Source organism: Salvelinus namaycush, chromosome 6 (assembly GCF_016432855.1).
Source record: "Salvelinus namaycush isolate Seneca chromosome 6, SaNama_1.0, whole genome shotgun sequence".
NCBI lineage: Eukaryota > Metazoa > Chordata > Actinopteri > Salmoniformes > Salmonidae > Salvelinus > Salvelinus namaycush.
The window spans coordinates 32,425,509-32,446,677 of record NC_052312.1 but is presented as its reverse complement, the minus strand read 5'-3'; the positions used below and the strand labels follow the sequence as shown (position 1 = coordinate 32,446,677).

Here is a 21,169-nt window from a genome sequence, read left to right as displayed (position 1 = left end):
GCCAACGTACAATCAATCGACAATAAAATAGACGAACTACGATCACGTATATCCTACCAATGGGACATTAAAAACTGTAATGTCAACTGAGTCGTGGCTGAACGACGACATTAATAACATACAGCTGGTGGGTTTTAAGCTTTTTGGCAGGATAGAACAGCGGCATCTGGTATGTTGTGACGTTGTATTGATTAATGTGACGACTGCTGCTTGTCGAATGATTAACGGTTTATAATTACGTGATTAAATTAATCAGGCAATTATTAACTCATTAACCTGGGGCACCATGGGAAAGTTTTAGCTTTATTGAGCTTCTATTTTCCAAATTAACCTGTTAGGCGGGCTGTCCCGATATCGGTACAACTGTGACAACATCCAACTCAATTGTAGGGCGCGAAATTCAAAATCTATTTTTTAAAAATATTTAACTTTCACATATTAACAAGTCCAATACAGCATTTGAAAGATAAACATCTTGTCAATCCAGCCAACATGTCCGATTTTTTTAATGTTTTACAGAGAAAACACCACATATATTTATGTTAGCTCACCACCAAATAAAAAAGTGGACAGACACGTATGATTATGATTATGATGTATGAATTATGATTCAAGTAGCATGCACAAGCCAGCCTAAATAACCTAGACCCAACCTAAAGAACCTAGAAAAAACTACCTCAGATGACAGTCCTATAACATGTTACACAATAAATCTATGTTTTGTTCATAAAATGTGCATATTTTAGCTATAAATCAGTTTTACATTACTGCTCCCATCATTGCTACAGCATAGCTACAGTCTGAAATCACACGGGAGTAGCCAGAGAAAATACAGACACCAACGTCAACTACTAATTACACCTCATAAAACATTTCAGAAAAACATATGGTGGATAGCTAATGAAAGACAGATATCGTGTGAATAGAGCCAATATTTCCGATTTTTGAAGTGTTTTACAGCGAAAACACAATATATCGTTATATTAGCTAACAACATTAGCTAGCATACGGCAGCATTGATTCTAGTCAAGCGCTAGCATAGCACAGTTCGACAGATATATGAAAAAGCATCCCAAATTGGGTCCTTATCTTTGTTGATATTCCATCAGAATGTTGTAACGGGGTCCATTGTCCAGTACAGTCTTTAGTTGGGTTCCAGAACCAACTATTTCCCTCTTGGTTTAGCAAGCACAATGGCCGTGCGGCGCTAACCTCTCCTTCTTCAAAAAATTCTTCCAAAGCATCACGTCTAAAGTCCAGAATAAATTGCAATAATATAATTAAAGTATATTGAAAAAACATACTTTAGGATGATTTTGTGACATGTATCAAATAATATCGTAGCCAGAGATCATATTCACCTTTATCGAGCGTCTTCCAGGAGCCGAGTCCAGATTCTGCCTCCCGCCCGGAAATTTTTTTTAACTGCGCAGGTCTCACAAGAAGATGTACTATTCAGTCCCTGGAAGAGATATTCGACTCCTTTCAACTCTCACTTCCGCATTACACCCAGATGAAGGCGTATGACGTGTTTCTACGGTCCTAAGTGTCATGACCTTTTATAGACAAGGTCTTAAAGAGAGACATCGCATTTTGGAAATCTCAATTCTGGATAGGAAATGGGCTGTAAAAATAGTTCTGTTCAACTTAGAGAAATAATTCAAACGTTTTTAGAAACTATAGACTGTTTTCTATCCAATAATAGTAAATATATGCATATTGGAATATCAAAAATTTCTTAAGAGGCCGTTTGAAAATGTGCGCATATTTTCCAGTTTTTTCAATATTCACCCTGCAGCCTGAAGAGGTTAACAAAAAAAAAATCCTCTATAGTCTCATTCTGAACGTCGTTGCACAACCCCGAGTTTCACCAAATAAGTCCGTACCACACCAGTTGAGTTGATTATTTATTTGCTAACATGCTAAAATTATAATATAAGATACACAAACACACAGTCTAGGCTATTGATTAGAACTTAGTACGATAAAACAGGTCCCTAGCGGGCCAACACAATATGACACGTGATACACAAAATGGGGATTATAAAAGAGAGAGAGAGAGTGAGAGAGAGTGCACAATAGAAACACACACCTGGGTGCATTTGTCAGCTATCCTGATTTTAACCCTAACCTTGCAACCAACCTGCCTCTCTTATGGGTCAGAATATAATGATGTAATTACGTGTTGAAGGTCTCCAATGGGTGTCTCTGTGTGGACCGGATTAGGGTTAGACTTCTCTGATGACGATCCGTCTTCGGTTACCGAGTGTAACTCTCTGTTTTTCCTCACGATGTCAGTGTCCTTCACTCTTAGTGGTCTGTTTCCTCGCCCTTGCTCTGAAAAGGGATTTTCGGAGGAGGGCTAATCAGCCGTGTGGAAGGTTCCAGCATGTGAAGGAAAACAGTGTAGAGTCCTTAGAGATTGGTGACCGGGTGGTCCTGCTTGAATTCACCCCATTTAGATACAGCTACTCGTCCATAGCATAGGTTGTTAAAAGGCCAGAGGTAGAGTATCTCATGATAAGCTGTAGACCACACTATTTACCTAGAGATTTTTCATTTGTATTTTTCGTAGCTGTCTACATGCCACCACAAATGCTGGCACTAAGACCGCACTCAATGAGCTGTATATGGCCATAAGTAAACAGGAAAATGCTCACCCAGAGGCGGTGCTCCTAGTGGCAGGAAAACTCAAATCCGTTTTACCTAATTTCTATCAGCATGCGGGAAAAAAACTCTAGACCACCTTTACTCCACACAGGGAGACACGTACAAAGCTCTCCCTCGCCCTCCATTTGGCAAATCTGACCATAATTCTTTCCTCCTGATTCCTGTTTACAAACAAAAACTATAGCAGGAAGCACCAGTGACTCGGTCAATAAGAAAGTGGTCAGATGAAGCAGATGCTAAGCTACAGGACTGTTTTGCTAGCACAGACTGGAATATGTTCCAGGATTCTTCCAATTGAGGAGTACACCACATCAGTCACTGGCTTCATCAACAAGTGCATCGATGACTTTAAATGCATTGTTGGTTAAAGGCTTGTAAGTAAGCATTTCACTGTAAGGTCTACACCTGTTGTATTTGGCTCATGTGACAAATAACATTTGATTTGAATTGAATTGTATCAATCCCATGTGATTTTCGAAATCTACCACCTCAGTGGATATGGCGAATGCAGCAATTACATATACAGTTAAAGTATGAGTGAAATTTGTGAATATGACAGAAAATCTATTTTGGTTATCATAACAAAAGCCCACCTTTTTGCTGAGTGCCTGGAATCCAGCGCTACTTCAGAATATTTGTTAATTTGGCATTGAGCTTGATTCCTTTAACTATTGAGCGGGGATTGAACGAGTGGTTACAGTCAGAGTTGGGGTAATTTGCTAGAGGAGAAGGCCAAAGAGATGCAAGTAGCTACTTCTGAAATAACAGAGGGAATTGTGGTCATATAGGGAGTCACAAAAGAGTTTAGTTTTTTGTTTCTGTGATTCAACGGGGATAGAGTAGAGCAATCATTTTCTGAGTTTGGGATTCAATGTGGATAGACACTGGGTCGACATTCAACATCATAGCTCCCAAATAGAGCCTTTATTGTTTAACCGACATCTGAAAACCTCCATAAGGCATTTTCCTGCATTCCTCTACAAATATAAGTCCTCCTGTTTTTTATTGACCCCAGTGGGTGTGTGTGTGCGTGCTACCTCTTCTGCTTGGCAAATAAACACACACTACAAGACTTAATTGATTCCGATGGCTTATTTTGACCAGAGTTAAATGAGATATCTGTTAGGAGATTGGGTAATAGAAATACAACAAGAAACTCCAATAAGATGCCAGCCGGTTTGTTGTTTTCATTTGAGGATGTCCTGTTCTGATTCCACTGGCTGATTGGTTATGTCCTTTTACAGTGAGCTAGCTCATTTATCCGCCCTGCAAATAAAAAGCTATTTAGCTCTCGACTGGTCCCTCTGCCATAGCCATTTGGCAGGTGGCACAAACACAGCGCTCCATCAAAAACAAATCTATAAAGGCAAATAGAAGGAGTGGGGCCTGCTAGCCCACTGTAATACAAATGAATGTGTGATAAGGCTCTCATCCCATCGCACCATCAGGGTGTAAATGAGTTGTTGTGCTTTTCTGTCAGGCTCTGGTTTCTCAGAGTATGATTGTTTGTGTTGTAGCTATATTGAGTTTAACCTTTACCGAACCTCAATCCCGGATCCGGGATCACCCCCCACCCCCCCCACACTGATTAGCATAGCTAGCATAGCGTCACAATTAAATAGTAGCATCTAAATATCATTAAATCACAAGTCCAAGACACCAGATGAAAGATACAGATCTTGTGAATAACCCCATCATTTCTGTTTTTTAAAATGTTTTACAGGGAAGACACAATATGTAAATCTATTAGCTAACCACGTTAGCAAAATACACCATTTTTCCTTTGTCCACCATTTTCTCTCTCCACCAGTAGCTATCACCAATTCGGCTAAACTAAGATATTGATAGCCACTAACCAAGAAAAAACCTCCTCAGATGACAGTCTGATAACATATTTATGGTATAGGATAGGTTTTGTTAGAAAAATGTGCATATTTCAGGTAGAAATCACAGTTTACAATTGCACCCACAGTCACAACTGGACTAGAATTACTAGAGAGAGCAACGTGTATGACCGATTTACTCATCATAAAACATTTCATAAAAATAGACAAAGCATAGCAATGGAAAGACACAGATCTTGTGATTTCAGACAATATTTCAGATTTTCTAAGCGTTTTACAGCGAAAACACAATAAATCGATAAGTTAGCATACCACATTTGCAAACAATACCAGAGCATCAATTCAAGCCAGAGAGCGATAACGTAATCATCGCCAAAAGATATTAATTTTTTCACTAACCTTCTCAGAATTCTTCCGTTGACACTCCTGTAACATCATATTACAACATACATATATTGTTTGTTCGAAAATGTGCATATTTAGCCATAAAAAAACGTGGTTATACAATGAAGATGGTAGCAAAACCAGCATGGAAAAGTCGGTCGCCATCTTTCAGAGTGATCTAGTTTAATCAATAGCTAATCATATACTTGACTAAAAAATACAGGGTTGACAGGAATCGAAAGACAAATTAGTTCTTAATGCAATCGCTGATTTACATTTCTAAAATTATCCTTACTGTGCAATACAGGGTTCGCCAAGCGAAGGGATAGAAAACAAGATGGCGAAATATGCGTTTAAAATATTTCGACAGAACAACGATTTATCATATTAAATATTACTTACTATGAGGTGATTTTCCATCAGATTCTTGGGCAATGTATTCTTTCTTGGGTCTAATCTTCTTTTGGTCGAAAGATGTCCTTTGTCCGTCGAAATGCCCGCTAACGTTCGACCGGGACCCCGAAACGTGCCCGGTGCTTCACATAGAAATGCATCAAAATCGCACTAAACGGATATAAATTGCTATAAAACGGTTTAAATTAACTACCTTATGATGTTTCTAACTCCTATATCGAATTAAATTACAGACGGATACATTTCACGTTGATAACCGAGCCTTTGAAAATGGCATCCGGAGGTCCCTTCCTGCGTAAGGGCGAGCGTCGAAAGGGGGGCTACTCTCACTCCTTGGTCTTTTATAACCTCTGAGAGCTACCTAGAAGGCCCATTCCACTTCTCATTGGTTACTGACATCCAGGGGAAGGCGGGTGCAGTTCGTGTCGTTCCATAGGATACACAGAGACCTTAAAAACTGATCTGAAACCAGAGCTTCGCTCTCAGACCTTTCACTGTCTGTCATGGATTTCGCTGTAGAAAGAGTTCTGGGTCACCCACAGACATAATTCCAACGTTGTATGAAACTAGAAAGTGTTTTCTATCCAATAGAATTAATAATATGCATATTGTACGAGCAAGAATTGAGTACTAGGCAGTTTAATTTGGAGACGACAAAATGCTAATTCGGAACAGCACCCCCTGTAGTCGCAAGAAGTTTAACTAACGGACCTGACAAGGAACAACTCGCAGGCTAGAACTAGGGTCTGTTGTTATTTTGTAGTTGGGTCATGCCATGGTCTAGATAAACTCCTGTTCCTATTTGCTGTATGATAGATTGGGTAAATATTCATACTGACATGTACAGTAACGATGGTCACATAGCTGGACAATTTCCACTCTGGGCTCCCGAGTGGCGCAACGGTCTAAGGCACTGCATCTCAGTGCTAGAGGTATCACTACAGACCCTGGTTTGACTCCAGGCTGTATCACAACCGGTGGTGATTGGGAGTCCCATAGGGCGGCACGTAATTGGCCCAGCATCGTCCGGATTTGGCCGGAAATTTGTTCTTGACTGACTTGCCAAGTTAAATAAAGTTTAAAAATCTTTTATGGAAGTTATTATAGACTTATTGCATCTGTTGATGCAACTGAACTATTGCCCCCTCCAACATGATTTATTTACTCCAACTTATCAAATTCTTGCATTTTTCATTTTCATGTTGACTGTTGAGCCAACGGATTTAGTACCAGCAGCCAAGCAGCAGTAAACATGTACAGTTGAAGTCGGAAGTTTACATACACCTTAGCCAAATACATTTAAACTCCGTTTTTCACAATTCCTGACATTTAATCCTAGTAAAAATTCCCTGTCTTAGGTCAGTTAGGAACACCACCTTATTTTAAGAATGTGAAATGTCAGAATAATATTAGAGAGAATGATTTATTTCAGCTTTTATTTCTTTCATCACGTTCCCGGTGGGTCAGAAGTTTACATACACTCAATTAGTATATGGTAGCATTGCCTTTAAATTGTTTAACTTGGGTCAAACGTTTTGGGTAGCCTTCCACAAGCTTCCCACAATAAGTTGGGTGAATTTTGGCCCATTCCTCCTGACAGAGCTGGTGTAACTGAGTCAGGTTTGTAGGCCTCCTTGCTCGCACACGCTTTTTCAGTTTTGCCCACACATTTTCTATAGGATTGAGGTCAGGGCTTTGTGATGGCCGCTCCAATACCTTGACTTTGTTGTCATTAAGCCATTTTGCCACAACTTTGGAAGTATGCTTGGGGTCATTGTCCATTTGGAAGACCCATTTGCGACCAAGCTTTAACTTCTTGACTGATGTCTTGAGATGTTGCTTCAATATATCCACATAATTTTCCTTTCTCATGGTGCCATGCATTTTGTGAAGTGCACCAGTCCCTCCTGCAGCAAAGCACCCCCACAACATGATGCTGCCACCCCCATGCTTCACGGTTGGGATGATGCTTGCAAGCATCCCCCTTTTTCCTCCAAACATAACAATGGTCATTATGGTCAAACAGTGCTATTTTTGTTTCGTCAGACATTTCTCCAAAAAGTACGATCTTTGTCCCCATTGATTTGCACTTTTTGCATCAAAGTAAGTTCATCTCTAGGAGACAGAACGCGTCTCCTTCCTGAGCGGTATGAAGTCTGCGTGGTCCCATGGTGTTTATACTTGCGTACTATTGTTTGTACAGATGACCGTGGTACCTTCAGGCGTTTGGAAATTGCTCCCAAGGATGAATCAGACTTGTGGAGGTCTACACTTTTTTTTCTGAGGTCTTGGCTGATTTCTTTTGATTTTCCCATGATGACAAGCAAAGAGGCACTGAGTTTGAAGGTAGGCCTTGAAGTACATCCACAGGTACACCTCCAATTGACTCAAATTATGTCAATTAGCCTATCAGAAGCTTCTAAAGCCATGACATCATTTTCTGGAATTTTCCAAGCTGTTTAAAGGCACAGTCAACTTAGTGTATGTGAACTTCTGACCCACTGGAATTGTGATACAGTGAATTATAAGTGAAATAATCTGTCTGTAAACAATTGTTGGAAAAATGACTTGTGTCATGCACAAAGTAGATGTCCAAACCGACTTGCCAAAACTATAGTTTGTTAACAAGAAATTAGTGGAGTGGTTGAAAAAGTGATACTCGTTTTCAACCACTAATTACACCCTTTCTAAGTGGTACTCATTTTCAACCACTAATTACACCATGCCAAAACCATGCCATTGTTATGCCTGAGATTGAACCTTCCTCACTTCATTATGAAATCGTAATACACAGGCACGTACTTTTACATTTTGGGGGGGGAATAAATGATAGATAAACATAACCTGCGTGTGTGAACGACAAACACACGTCTCACTGAAAATCCATCAGCGGCTCGAACCACGACCTGTGATTCATGGCAATAAACCGATCCAGTTGGTCAGAAAATCCAATCAAACGCAATTACCGTCCACTTCTGGTGTTAGGAGAGGGAGCACACACGCACGTACATACGTACGTACGCACGCACACACACACACACACACACAGCACTAGGCATGGTGATTTACTCTCTTAGTTGTACCTCATCAGGTACCATGTAGCTGACTAGCCGTTCCTCTTGCTTTTATGAACTTTTCCAGCAGTGGGCTGCACACTGGCGGGTACAACTTTTATGTTCCCTGGAATGGGATGCTGCTATCGTGTCTGCTTGGATGGAAGGCCGCTCATTTCACTTTGGAATTCAAATGTCCCCGTATCACTTCCCCTTAATAGTGACATCTTCAAAGCTGTGTCCTCAGACAGCCTTTACAGAGGAATATATTATGTCGTTTTTCTCTTGCGATATCAAGGCCGATATAATAAATTGTGTGGGAAATGCAACCAACCTGTCTATCTGTCATAAAAAGACCTGAGTGGAAATTGTCCAGCTATGTGACATCAGTTCTTAAAAATGTCACTATAACGATCAGCATAAGCGGAGGAACCAAGCTGCTCCTCACAGCCTTTGAATCTGATTTGAGTGCGGAGTCTGATCCATCTTGATGAGGTCTCGAGAGGAGAGGAGGAGCGACGGATACCTGCCCTTTAAACAGAAAAAAATCTATCGTACATGGCTTGTCTTCTTCATTTGATATCTCAAGCACCACCCGTTGGCGTTTGATGTGCATGAAACACCGTCACTTACTAGCTATGCTCAGCTGAATAGCCTCTGTTTGGCAATAGGAGTTGAGTTGTGCAGCAAATTGCCTGTGATATCCCCAAGTGTTCCCAGCAGCTCCATTGTGGGCAGGAGAACTGAGAGCCATGTTTTGTCCCCCTCTCCACTGGTATTTTGCCTAATTAGGACCACTGAGGTCTGGGTACAGTGGAGCTGTATGGCATGTTGGACTGCGCGGGTGATCTAAGGCCCTGAGGTAACGATTCAGGAGATTATTATAGGATAAAAGGAAGAGAAGACAGCTCTGTTCACGTGCTCAGGGATGACTCACTGTATGGAGACCTCACTATTGCAAGGGAGACGAGCAAAAGATGGAAAGAGAAAGAGAGCGAGACAGAGAGGCAGAGAAGGGAAAGAGGGATGTGTAAGAGAGATAAAGAGAGACATCGAAAAATACTTTACCAGCATTTCTCCAGAAACGGTTCATTTGTTTTGCGGCAGTGAACCTGGAGGATGGTGATGATGCACTAATGAGTTTACTGCATGGTGTGTGCGTGTGCGTCTATGTGAGAAATACCATATGGGAAAGTGGGTGTGATGGTGGTGGGAGGAGAGCGGGAGTGGAACTGTCAGTGTGATCTCACCTGATCTCATACCTGTCACACTCAGACGCATGGCAAAAAGCAAGTGGGGTGTGGAACCCCTGTTACAGTTTAGTCTCATGAACAGCATTCATCAGGCTACATGTTTATTCCCACTCTGCTTTCTATCTCAAACCATCATATGCAACAGAAATAACCCCTGTAGTTCCTAAGACACTCACCAACACCCAAAATACATCTGGATATCGTCCTCAACAGCATAACCAACACCCATCCCCCCGTCCCCCAAAATCTTTGACGTAAAATGAAATGGAGCTGAAGGTGAGGCCAGTTATCCGGTCTCGACATCCTTGGATTTTCCTTTTAATTTCTGCACAAAGAGGAAGTTGTATATAAATCATTCATTATCCGGCATGATCTGGTGGGTGTGTGTGTGTTTCTGTCTGTCTGCATGTCAGTGCGTGTGTGTGTGTGTGTCTGAGTTTAGGTCCTCGTCTTGCTGTGCTGTCAAGAGCATGTGCTCTATTCAGACCCCCTCCGCGCGGGCCCTGACCTGCAGCCTCAGCGCTGGCGAACATTGATTGGCTGAATTAATTTGTTGTTATCAGATGTTCCTGAAGGCCACCAACTCCTGTCTGTTTCCTCCAGGGCCGGATGGGAATAGGGGGATGATGCCTTTGTAGATCACACAGAGAGTGCAATCTGTGCTCAACACTCTCTCTCTCCCCTCAAAGGGCAGATTATAGGGAAGGTTCTGTGCCAGCCAGGGACATGTGGCTGCTATACGTAATAATATATTACAGCACACTAATTCATATTCTTTGTTTTATATCACTTGCACTTGTAGAGGGCTTAACAAAGGCTTCTAAACTGGCAGTGACCACATGGAAAAACTGTAGTGACGTTACGTTTGATACCGGAGCTCCGAGGCATGCGTCGAAATCGCTAAGAAAGCTATCTTCGAAGCAGTGCGCCGATGCGTGGATCACTTTATCAGACGTACGTCATCAATGACGTCCGAAGCTTCGTTTGATCACATGCTTTTTCAAACCGTGTGTTGCAAAATGCTAGATCCCAATGATTTCGCCGTGGTTCCGGGAAGCTTTTTTTTCTCGATTCCAAGCTGCTAACATACACCGACCTCTACTGGACACCGTACTTACAAATATAGTTAGGATTTTGTACAAAATCTTTCACGGACCGGTAGCTTAGCAGGTAGTGTAAGGAACTATAGCACATCGAGGGTATGAAGTCAAATCCCATTGAATGTACACTATTTAAAAAATTGTTCTCTCTGCACTTTTGTTCAAATAATTTGTTTTATTTTGTATAAGCTTCTGTCTTAAGAATCCTAAATAATGCCATGGATTCATTTTTTTTTTTAAATAGTCAACTTGAAGGCAAAAAAGGGACGCATGATGAAAGATGCAAACCTGGTTTTCCAACTCATTAGAGGCTACTAAAGCCAATGACTTACCGCTGCGGTGTTATTAAAACAATGGAGAAAAAATACCTCTATCTGACAATCAAACGCTGCTATTTATTGCTGACTAGCAGATGTCACTAATGCGCATTGTGAACAGATAATGAAGCTCAGAGTAAGGATCCGTTTTTCGGCACGATTTGGTGAAGGCCCCGAAGCCTTCAGAAAGCCTCGGTTTCCCATCATTACAAAACTGATCAAAAGGACATGGCTTAGTGCTCAACCAGTAAAGGTTTGAGACTTGCCGCCACTCTGATCTGTCCCCCACATACATTAAATGGTTAGAGAACTACTTCCACCTTTCAGTTAACGGGTGTAACGAATAGAGGCACACCTCAAAATATGGTAATGGGAAAAAAATGGTATGGCACTGTATTCTGTGGGGTGCCCTGAATTACAGTAAAATACTGGCTGCACAGTAGCAGCCAGTAAGTTACTATAGATTTACAGGACAACATTTTTAGATTACAAAAAGTACTGTATGGTACTGTATTTTGTGGGGTACAGCATTCTCACTAACGGGTGCAACACATATACACTGTTAGCAATTTGTCACGACTTCCGCCGAAGTTGGTCCCTCTCCTTGTTCGGGCGGCGTTCGGCGGTCGACGTCACCGGCTTTCTAGTCGCCACCGATCCATGTTTCATTTTCGTTTTGTTTTGTCTTCATTATACACTCCTGGTTTCCATTCCATAATCAATGTTCCTTATTTAACCCTCTGGCTTCCCTTTCTGTTTTGTGCGTGATTGTCGTTGTCATGTGGGTTCGTTATTTTTGTGCTCTGGATATCTGTATTTTTCCTTGTTGGAACATTGCTTGAATTTTTGAGTAAATTCTGTTTATTACTCATACCTGTGTCCTGCGCCTGACTCCGCCTTATCCATTCACCAAACCGTTGACACAATTGTTGTAATTGTATTCCAATACAATTTAACAATAAAGTACTGCATTGCAGTTTTGCTGTATGTTTACTACAGCATTCTGTAAATGATGGTACATTGTGGGAAAAAAAATCACTGGCTCATTAACATATTTCGAGGCATGCACAGAGTGGCAGCAAGTCTTAAACTTTTACTGGTTGAGGGTTTTGCCAAGTCCTTTTGGTCTGTTTTGCCCTGCAATCACATCCAGTTTGGAAGCCTCTTGAAGTGCAAGTGGTATAAAACACCAATTATTAATAAATATGCTGTAATATAATAATACCTATCAGCCAATCTGCTTGCATGTAAAATAACAATATTATAATTACAGTAGCATTTACTTTCTTATAGTAGAGTAGGCTAATTTTACAGTATTGTACTGTATTGTTGCTCTGATATTACAGTAACTTACAGGAAGCTGGTGGCATGTTACTGTGAATATTACAGTAACGTACATCAAAAGGTATATTGTTGTTAACACAAAATACCTTGACATTTTGGTCATTGCTCTTATCCAGAGCGATTTGCATTCAGTGCATTAAATTAAGGTAGATACACAAGACCATATCACAGTCATATGAAGTAATACGATTATGATACCGTTTCCGAGAATGTTGTTGTAGTTAAGCGGGCTCCTTGCAAGTTTATTTTTGTATTTGAAAATACAAAATACATGTATTCTAATTAAACTGTTAGAAATACTTGAATTATACTTCAGGCCAGTGAAACACAAATTACAAAATAGGTATTAAAACTACTGAAATACCTCTATCAAATACATGTATTAGAAATACTGTCCCTCGTTTGCACTAGCTGCCTGCACTGTGAATCTGAAACAGTTTACTAACCACTGGGCTTCCAGTAATGCAATGTAAATGTTGCTGTAGTCAATTGTTACAGTAATATGATGTAAATTTGTGTTTCGGTAAAGCTCCTGTAAATCTACAGGGATTTACTGGCTTCTGTGCTGACAGTATTTTACAGTAAATTTAAAGTAACCTACTGGCTACTGTGCTACCGGTAATTTAAGTAAAATGTCAGTCTTTTTTTTTTTTTACAGTGCAGAGTCCTATATGTTGTTGTGGTGCAATTACAGTTGAAATCGGAAGTTTACATACACATACACATACATACACATACATACACATACATATACATTAAAACTCATTTTCAACCACTCCACAAATTTCTTGTTAACAAACTATAGTTTTGGCAAGTCGGTTAGGACATACACTTTGTGCATGACACATGTAATTTTTCCAACAATTGTTTACAGACAGATTATTTCACTTATAATTCACGGTATCACATGTCCAGTGGGTCAGAAGTTCACATACACTAAGTTGACTGTGCCTTTAAACAGCTTGGAAAATTCCAGAAAATTATGTCATGGCTTTAGAAGCTTCTGATAGGCTAATTTACATCATTTGAGTCAATTGGAGGTGTACCTGTGGATGTATTTCAAGGCCTACCTTCAAATTCAAAGCCTCTTTGCTTGACATCATGGGAAAATCAAAAGAAATCAGCCAAAACAATTGTAGACCTCCACAAGTCTGGTTCATCCTTGGGAGCAATTTCCAAACGCCTGAAGGTACCACGTTCATCTGTACAAACAATAATACGCAAGTATAAACACCATGGGACTACGCAGCCGTCATACCGCTCAGGAAGGAGAGGCGTTCTGTCTCCTAGAGATGAACGTACTTTGGTGTGAAAAGTGAAAATCAATCCCAGAACAACAGCGAAGGACCTTGTGAAGATGTTGGAGGAAACAGGTACTAAAGTATCTATATCCACAGTAAAACAAGTCCTATATCAACATAACCTGAAAGGCTGCTCAGCAAGGAAGAAGCCACTGCTCCAAAGCGGCCATAAAAAAGCCAGACTACTACTACACGTGGGGACAAAGATCGTACTTTTTGGAGAAATGTCCTCTGGTCTGATGGAACAGAAATAGAACTGTTTGGCCATAATGACCATCGTTATGTTTGGAATAAAAAGGGGGAGGCTTGCAAGCCTAAGAACACCATCCCAACCGTGAAGCACGGGCCTGGCAGCATTATGTTGTGGGGGTGCTTTGCTGCAGGAGGGACTGGTGCACTTCACAAAATAGATGGCATCCTGAGGGAGGAAAATGATGTGGATATATTGAAGCAACATCTCAACACATCAGTCAGGAAGTTAAAGCTTGGTTGCAAATGTGTCTTCCAAATGGACAATGACCCCAAGCATAATTCCAAAGTTGTGGCAAAATGGCTTAAGGACAACAAAGTCAGGGTATTAGAGTGGCCATCACCAAGCCCTGACCTCAATCCCATAGAAATTTTGTTGGCAGAACTGAAAAAGCGTGTGCGAGCGAGGAGGCTTACAAACCTGACTCAGTTACACCAGCTCTGTCGGGAGGAATGGGTCAAAATTCCCCCAACTTATTGTGGGAAGCTTGTGGAAGGCTAGCCGAAATGTTTGACCCAAGTTAGAAAATGTAAAGGCAATGCTACCAAATACTAATTGGGTGTATGTAAACTTCTGACCCACTGGGAATGTGATGAAAGAAATAAAAGCTAAAATGAATCATTCTCTCTACTGTTATTCTGACATTTCACATTCTTAAAATAAAGTGGTGATCCTAACTGACCTAACACAGGGAATTCTTCTAGGATTAAATGTCAGGAATTGTGAAAAACGGAGTTTAAATGTATTTGGCTAAGGTGTATGTAAACTTCCGACTTCAACTGTATATGTTGATTAGGAGAGGAAGGGGTATGAACGTTATGCACATACAGTACATTGATACAGCACATTTATCTGCATCTGCACATGTGTTGACTACCTGATTATGTTTTTGCAGCATGTGTTTGTGCGTGCATGCAACACATGCAAGCAACACCCCCAGATTACAGATACTTTGAAATACTAGATGACTACTTCTTGGATTACTTCTAAAACCTTTCTGTTTTCTCAATGACATTCAATTCAACATTGAAACGTTTTTGTTTGTTCCACCTGAGTCTGACCACAAGTCAGAGACCACTACAATGACCACTCCTCTTTCACTCCCTGACTATATGGCAGTCGGCAAGAATAAGAGGCTGACCAAAGGTGTCAAAAAAGGTGCAAAAAAGAAGATTGTCGACCCTTTCTCCAAGAAGGGCTGGTATGATGTCAACGCACTTGCTAGGTTCAACATCCGCAACATTGGCCAGACATTGGTCTCCAGGACTCAGGGAACCAGAATCGCCTCTGATGGTCTGAAGTGTGTTTGTGGTGAGCCTTGCTGACCTGCAGAACGATAAGGTGGCCTTCCGCAAGTTCAAACTGATCTCAGACGACATGCAGGGTAAGAACTGCCTGACCAACCTCCATGGCATGAACCTGACCCGTGACAAGAAGTGCTCCATGGTCAAGAAGTGCCAGACCATGATTGAGGCCCACTTGGACGTGAAGACCACCGACGGCTACCTCCTGTGTCTGTTCTGCGTTGGCTTCACCAAGAAGCGCACCAACCAGATCAGGAAGACGTCGTACGCCCAGCACCAGTAGGTCCGTCAGATCAGGAAGAAGATGATGGAGATCATGACCCGTGAGGTCCAGACCGGCGTCCTGAAGGAAGTCGTCAACAAGCTGATCCCTGACTCCATTGGCAAGGACATTGTGAAGGCTTGCCAGTCCATCTACCCCCTCCACGATATCTACGTCAGGAAGGTTAAGATGCTGAAGAAGCGCAAGTTTGAGTTAGGCAAACTGATGGAGCTCCACGGTGAGGGTGGTGGCAGAAGTACAGTCAAGCCCTCAGACATCGGAGCAAAGGTGGATAGGGCCGATGGCTACGAGCCCCCCATCCAGGAGACAGTCTAAACAACTGACAGATTTAAATATGTAAATGAGGGGGAAAAAGAAGAAAAAAAACTTGCCCTTTGTGCTGTTGTCTGTGCCCAAAAATGTTTGTAACATGTTTTGTGCTCCTGCTATGTTGTGTTACTACCATGTTGTTGTCATGTTGTGTTGCTACCATGCTGTGTTGTCATGTGTTGCTGCTAGGGCTGGGCAATATATCCAGAGGTTTGGACGCTTCACGATATATATCTCGATTTCTTGTTTTTCTCTAAACAAAATAAAAAAGGCCAAGACATAATTCTTATTTGAATTTTCATTATTAAAATAAAAGGCCGCAAGGCCTATTTGTGCAAAACAAATGAACAACACAAATGAACAACACACACCCACATGTCTACTCTATTGTTTAGGAAGGTTTGACCACTAGCTGTTTGAATATGTCATTTATATAATCATGATTAAAAATGCGTTCATTTAGTTAATTTGTTATAATTAAAACAGCCTGTGGTTATTTGCTATTGGATTGGCAGAATGGCACAACTACTAACACATTAGCCTACAGCTGCCTGAACAACTTTTTTGAATCACTTTAATTATCCAATGTCACACTTACCGGATGGTGAGTTGAAACCTGTGCCCAAAGCACTGCAGGCGGGTCCAGTTGTTCAAGCGCAATGATTTTATCATGTCGCTCCTGCTGTCAGTTGTCATGCGCACCTGTCGGTTTCTACTATAAAGATTGGGACCATATCTTTCGCTATGTAATAGGTCACTGCATCCGTTATCTCCTTCCACATCAAACTTTTCTTGTTATAACGTTTGAAAAGGATGCGGGTATGGTAGTTTGTCTTTTAGCAGACGTTTTGGGAATCGGCGTTGCGTCGTCTCACGCGTTCCTCCCATTCCACCGCGTGTTTCAGTTGCAGGTGATGGAAGGGGTTGGTTGTGCTGCTGCTTTTCGTTGCAATTGTCTTGCGACAGATTTTGCACAGGACATTCGTTTTCGGAACATCAGATACCGCTGCTACACATCTCCGGCGTGGTTACAATTTGTGAAAGGCTGTCTAGGGTTGTGATTGGTGGATAACCTCTGTGCATGTGTTGGCACGCAATTGGGACATGATTCGACATTGGGCTGACAGAGAAGAGACAGTGAGATGCTGCATTTGTAAAACGTTACATTATAACAGAACCTCAATTCTTGCGATACAGGCATTTTCCATATCGCGCTAAAACATCAACTGGAATATATCGAAAAAAAACTCGATATATCGCCTAGCCCAAGTTGCTGCCATGCTTTGTTGTTGTCTTAGGTCTCTCTTTATGTAGTGTTGTGTTGCCTGTCTTGTCGTGATGTGTGTTTTGTCCTATTTTTTATTGAATTTATTTATATTTATTTATTTATCCCAGCCCCAGTCCCGGCAGGAGGCCTTTTGCCTTTTGGTATGTTGTCATTGTGAATAAGAATTTGTTCTTAACTGACTTGCCTAGTTAAATAAAGGTAAAATAAAACATTTAATAAAAATGACACACCAAATGTGTTTGATGGATTATGATGCAATTAATCCATACATGTATACTCTCTCTTTCTCTCTCTCTATCTCTCACTCACTCACTCGCGCACGCACACACCATGTTTCCCCTCGGGATGCCTCCAACCCCTCTGTCAACTCCCTGCTCATCCTTAGCCTCCAAGGACACGCTGGTCAGCGTTTACACTGCCTGGTGATGGCTTTACTGCCAAAGTTATCACATCCCCATCCCGGCTGCCTGCGAGCCTCTGTTCTCTATATTAACTGTGTAATTAGCGAGTCACTGTCGTCCTGGCCCCCTGCCCCTCCCCCCCAAGGTCTCCCGAGTTAAAGGGGAAGGACGACAGACGTGTACCCTGCCTTGTCCCACTCCGAGCAGGGAGAGTGAATAAGTGAGGGAGTGTGTGTATGCGTGCGCGCCATGTGTGTGTGCGTTTGTGTGAGAGATGAGAGTAAAGACTGACAGCTTGTTTAATCCCTTTATGAATAACTCGTGGTGGAATATCTATCTGAAGATGCTTCAGGCTTTTCCCCTGTGGAGGACAGAGCACAGCAGAGCAGATGCTTGAGGGATATGTGTCATTCAGCAATGCCAACTTTTGTACTCCACACACTGACTGCATGCATTTTGGTTAAAGAAGATGTTGTCCTATTCCCTGCTAGCTCAGCCATGCGAAATCTGAATGATTTTTGGAATAAGTTCAACATACCGCATCATGTAGATCTAGGGTGAAGCATGAAAAACAACAGGGTGAGCATCTTTGTCAGTGTATTTCTGCTTGTTGAGTTTGTGAGACATACCTATTCCCACTTGAATGGCGGAGAAAGAGACCCTCTCAAGGAGTAGAGGGTCTTCTCACAAATATTAATTTGACAACCAGTCAAAAGTTTGGACACACCTACTCATTCAAGGGTTTTCTTTATTTTTACTATTTTCCACATTGTAGAATAATCGTGAAGACATCAAAACTATGAAATAACACATATGGAATCATGTAGTAACCAAATCAAAATATATTTTATATTTGAGATTCTTCAAACTTGCCACACTGCTTTGATGACAGCTTTGCACACTCTTGGCATTCTCTCAACCAACTTCATGAGGTAGTCACCTGAAATGCATTTCAATTAACAGGTCTGCCTTGCTAAAAGTTAATTTGTGGAATTTCTTTCCTTCTTAATGCGTTTGAGCAAATCAGTTGTGTTGTGACAAGGTAGTGGTGGTATACAGAAAATAGCCCTATTTGGTAAAATAGCAAGTCCATATTATGGCAAGAACACCTCAAATAATCAAAGACAAACGACAATCCATCATTACTTTAAGACATGAAAGTCAGTCAATACGGAACATTTCAAGAACTTTGAAAGTTTCTTCAAGTGCAGTCGCAAAAACCATCAAGCGCTGTGTTGAAACTGGTTCTCATGAGGACCTCCACAGGAAAGGAAGACGCAGAGTTACAACTGCTGCAGAGGATAAGTTCATAAGAGTTACCAGCCTCAGAAATCGCAGCCCAATTAAATGTTTCATAGAGTAATAGACACATCTCAACATCAACTGTTCAGAGGAGACTGCGTGAATCAGGCCGTGAAGCATGGAGGAGGTGTGATGATGTGGGGGTGCTTTGCTGGTGACACTGTCTGTGATTTATTTAGAATTCAAGACACACTTAACCAGCATGGCTACCACAGCATTCTGCAGCGATACGCCATCCCATCTGGTTTGCGCCTAGTGGGACTATCATTTGTTTTTCAACAGGACAATGACCCAACACACCTCCAGACTGGTTAAGGGCTATTTCACCAAGAAGGAGAGTGATGGAGTGCTGCATCAGATGACCTGGCCTCCACAATCACCCGACCCTAACCCAATTGAGATGGTTTGGGATGAGTTGGACCGCAGAGTGAAGAAAATCAGCCAACAAGTGCTCAGTCCTTCAAGCCTGTTGGAAAAGCATGCCAGGTGTAGCTGGTTGAGAGAATGCCAAGTGTGTGCAAAGCTGTCATCAAGGCAAACGGTGGGTACTTTGAAGAATCTAAAATCTAAAATATATTTAGAATTGTTTAACACTTTTTTGGTTACTACATGACTCCATATGTGTTATTTCATAGTTTTGATGTCTTCACTATTATTCTACAATATTGAAAATAGTAAAAATAAAGATAAACCCTTGAAAGAGTATGTGTGTCCAAACTTTTGACTGGTACTGTATGTGTATATATGTATTTTTTAAACCCTTATTCTACAGGTTCAATTGACTGAGAACACATTCTCATTTACAGTAACAACCCAGGGGAATAGTTACAGTGGGTAGAATGAGCCAATTGGAAGCTGGGGATGATTAGGTGGCCATGATGGTATGAGGGCCAGATTGGAAATTTAGCCAGAACACCAGGGTTAACACCCCTACTCTTATGTTAAGTGCCATGGGATCTTTAGTGACCACAGAGAGTCAGGACACCCCCGTTTAACGTCCCATCCAAAAGATGGCACCCTTTACAGGGCAATGTCCCAAATCACTGCCCTGGGGCATTTGAATATATATTGTTTTCAGACCAAAGAAAAGAGTGCCTCCTACTGGCCATCCAACACCACTTCCAGCTGCATCTGGTTTCCCATCCAGGGACCTACCAGGACCAACCCTGCTTAGGTTCAGAGGCAAGACAGCAGTGGGATGCAGGGTGGAGTAAACAGGAAATTCATCCAGTCAGGTTTTCTGGAATATCTGGGAATTTGGGGAAAGTTACCAGGCTTTTGTAACTCTACTGGAGATAGAGAAACACACCGTGATTCCATATGGTATGCTATATGTATTATATATATGTATGTGCCCAATTGCTTTGAAGCAAAGGTACATACAGCCTTGTAAAAGTACATGCTGAACCTTTTCTTCTTTTGTAGGTCCACTACCTAATCCTGCGCAGCAACTCGTTTCTGACAGGTCCAATTCATTGCGTGTGATTTATGATCAAAAGCTGAAGGCCATGTCAGGTCGTAGACAAGTGAAGGATGAAATGTTGCACGAGTTGTACAGAAACCCATGCAGATGGGACGTGTGCAGAAGATTGACTTACTCACCAGTTCCCACAATCAGGCCACAAAGCACACACTACATCTCTCTTCTCACTATCCTTTACTTGCACAGCAAGACAAAACCAATCTTCTGGTTGTATTTGCTTTCTCCTACCGCCGGACAAGGAATAGTCAGGGGAGATAGGAATGCTGGTTTGTTTGCCTCTTTTCAAAGGAAACAAACCCACACACATGATCTCACAAAGAGGCAACCAAACAGTTGAATGTTTGTTGGTTGATAGTGGGCTTTTCATTGTTATTTAGCGGTTTGTCCAGGGTTGTCTGAGAGTCCGTAAAGGACTGGTGATGGCTAATGGCATGATGTTGCCTGTAATCTTCCCTGTCACCAGCCCCTCCATTAGAACAGCTGACCAGGCCCACAGCTACCCAGCATTACCTGGGGATGGGTAATTGCTCTGCAGGAGACTGCCCTCTCTTCACACCTCATTAAGCCATTCACCACGGTTTGAAACCCTACCTTCACCTTATAATATATGCCATTTAACTAACTCTTTCATCCAAAGTGACTTACAGTCATGTATGTATGGATGGCTCCAGGAATCAAACCCACAATGCTGGCATTGCAAGGGTACTTGCTCTACCAACTGAGCCGTACAGGTTTTAGTCATGTCTTTGGTTGATTTTGTGTGGGTCAACCAAAAACACCCTAATGATTGGCGGACAAATAGTGCCTCCCACTAGCCAGACGATGGCTGCATGGTGCAGTTGGTGAGAAGCAACTGCAGCTACTCGAAG

At 41.7% G+C, this 21,169-nt stretch overlaps 1 pseudogene; it reads left to right on the top strand.

Annotated features, from left to right (window-relative positions):
• Positions 1-15,042: 15,042 nt before the first annotated feature.
• Positions 15,043-15,832, top strand: LOC120049337 (annotated as a pseudogene).
• Positions 15,833-21,169: the final 5,337 nt, after the last annotated feature.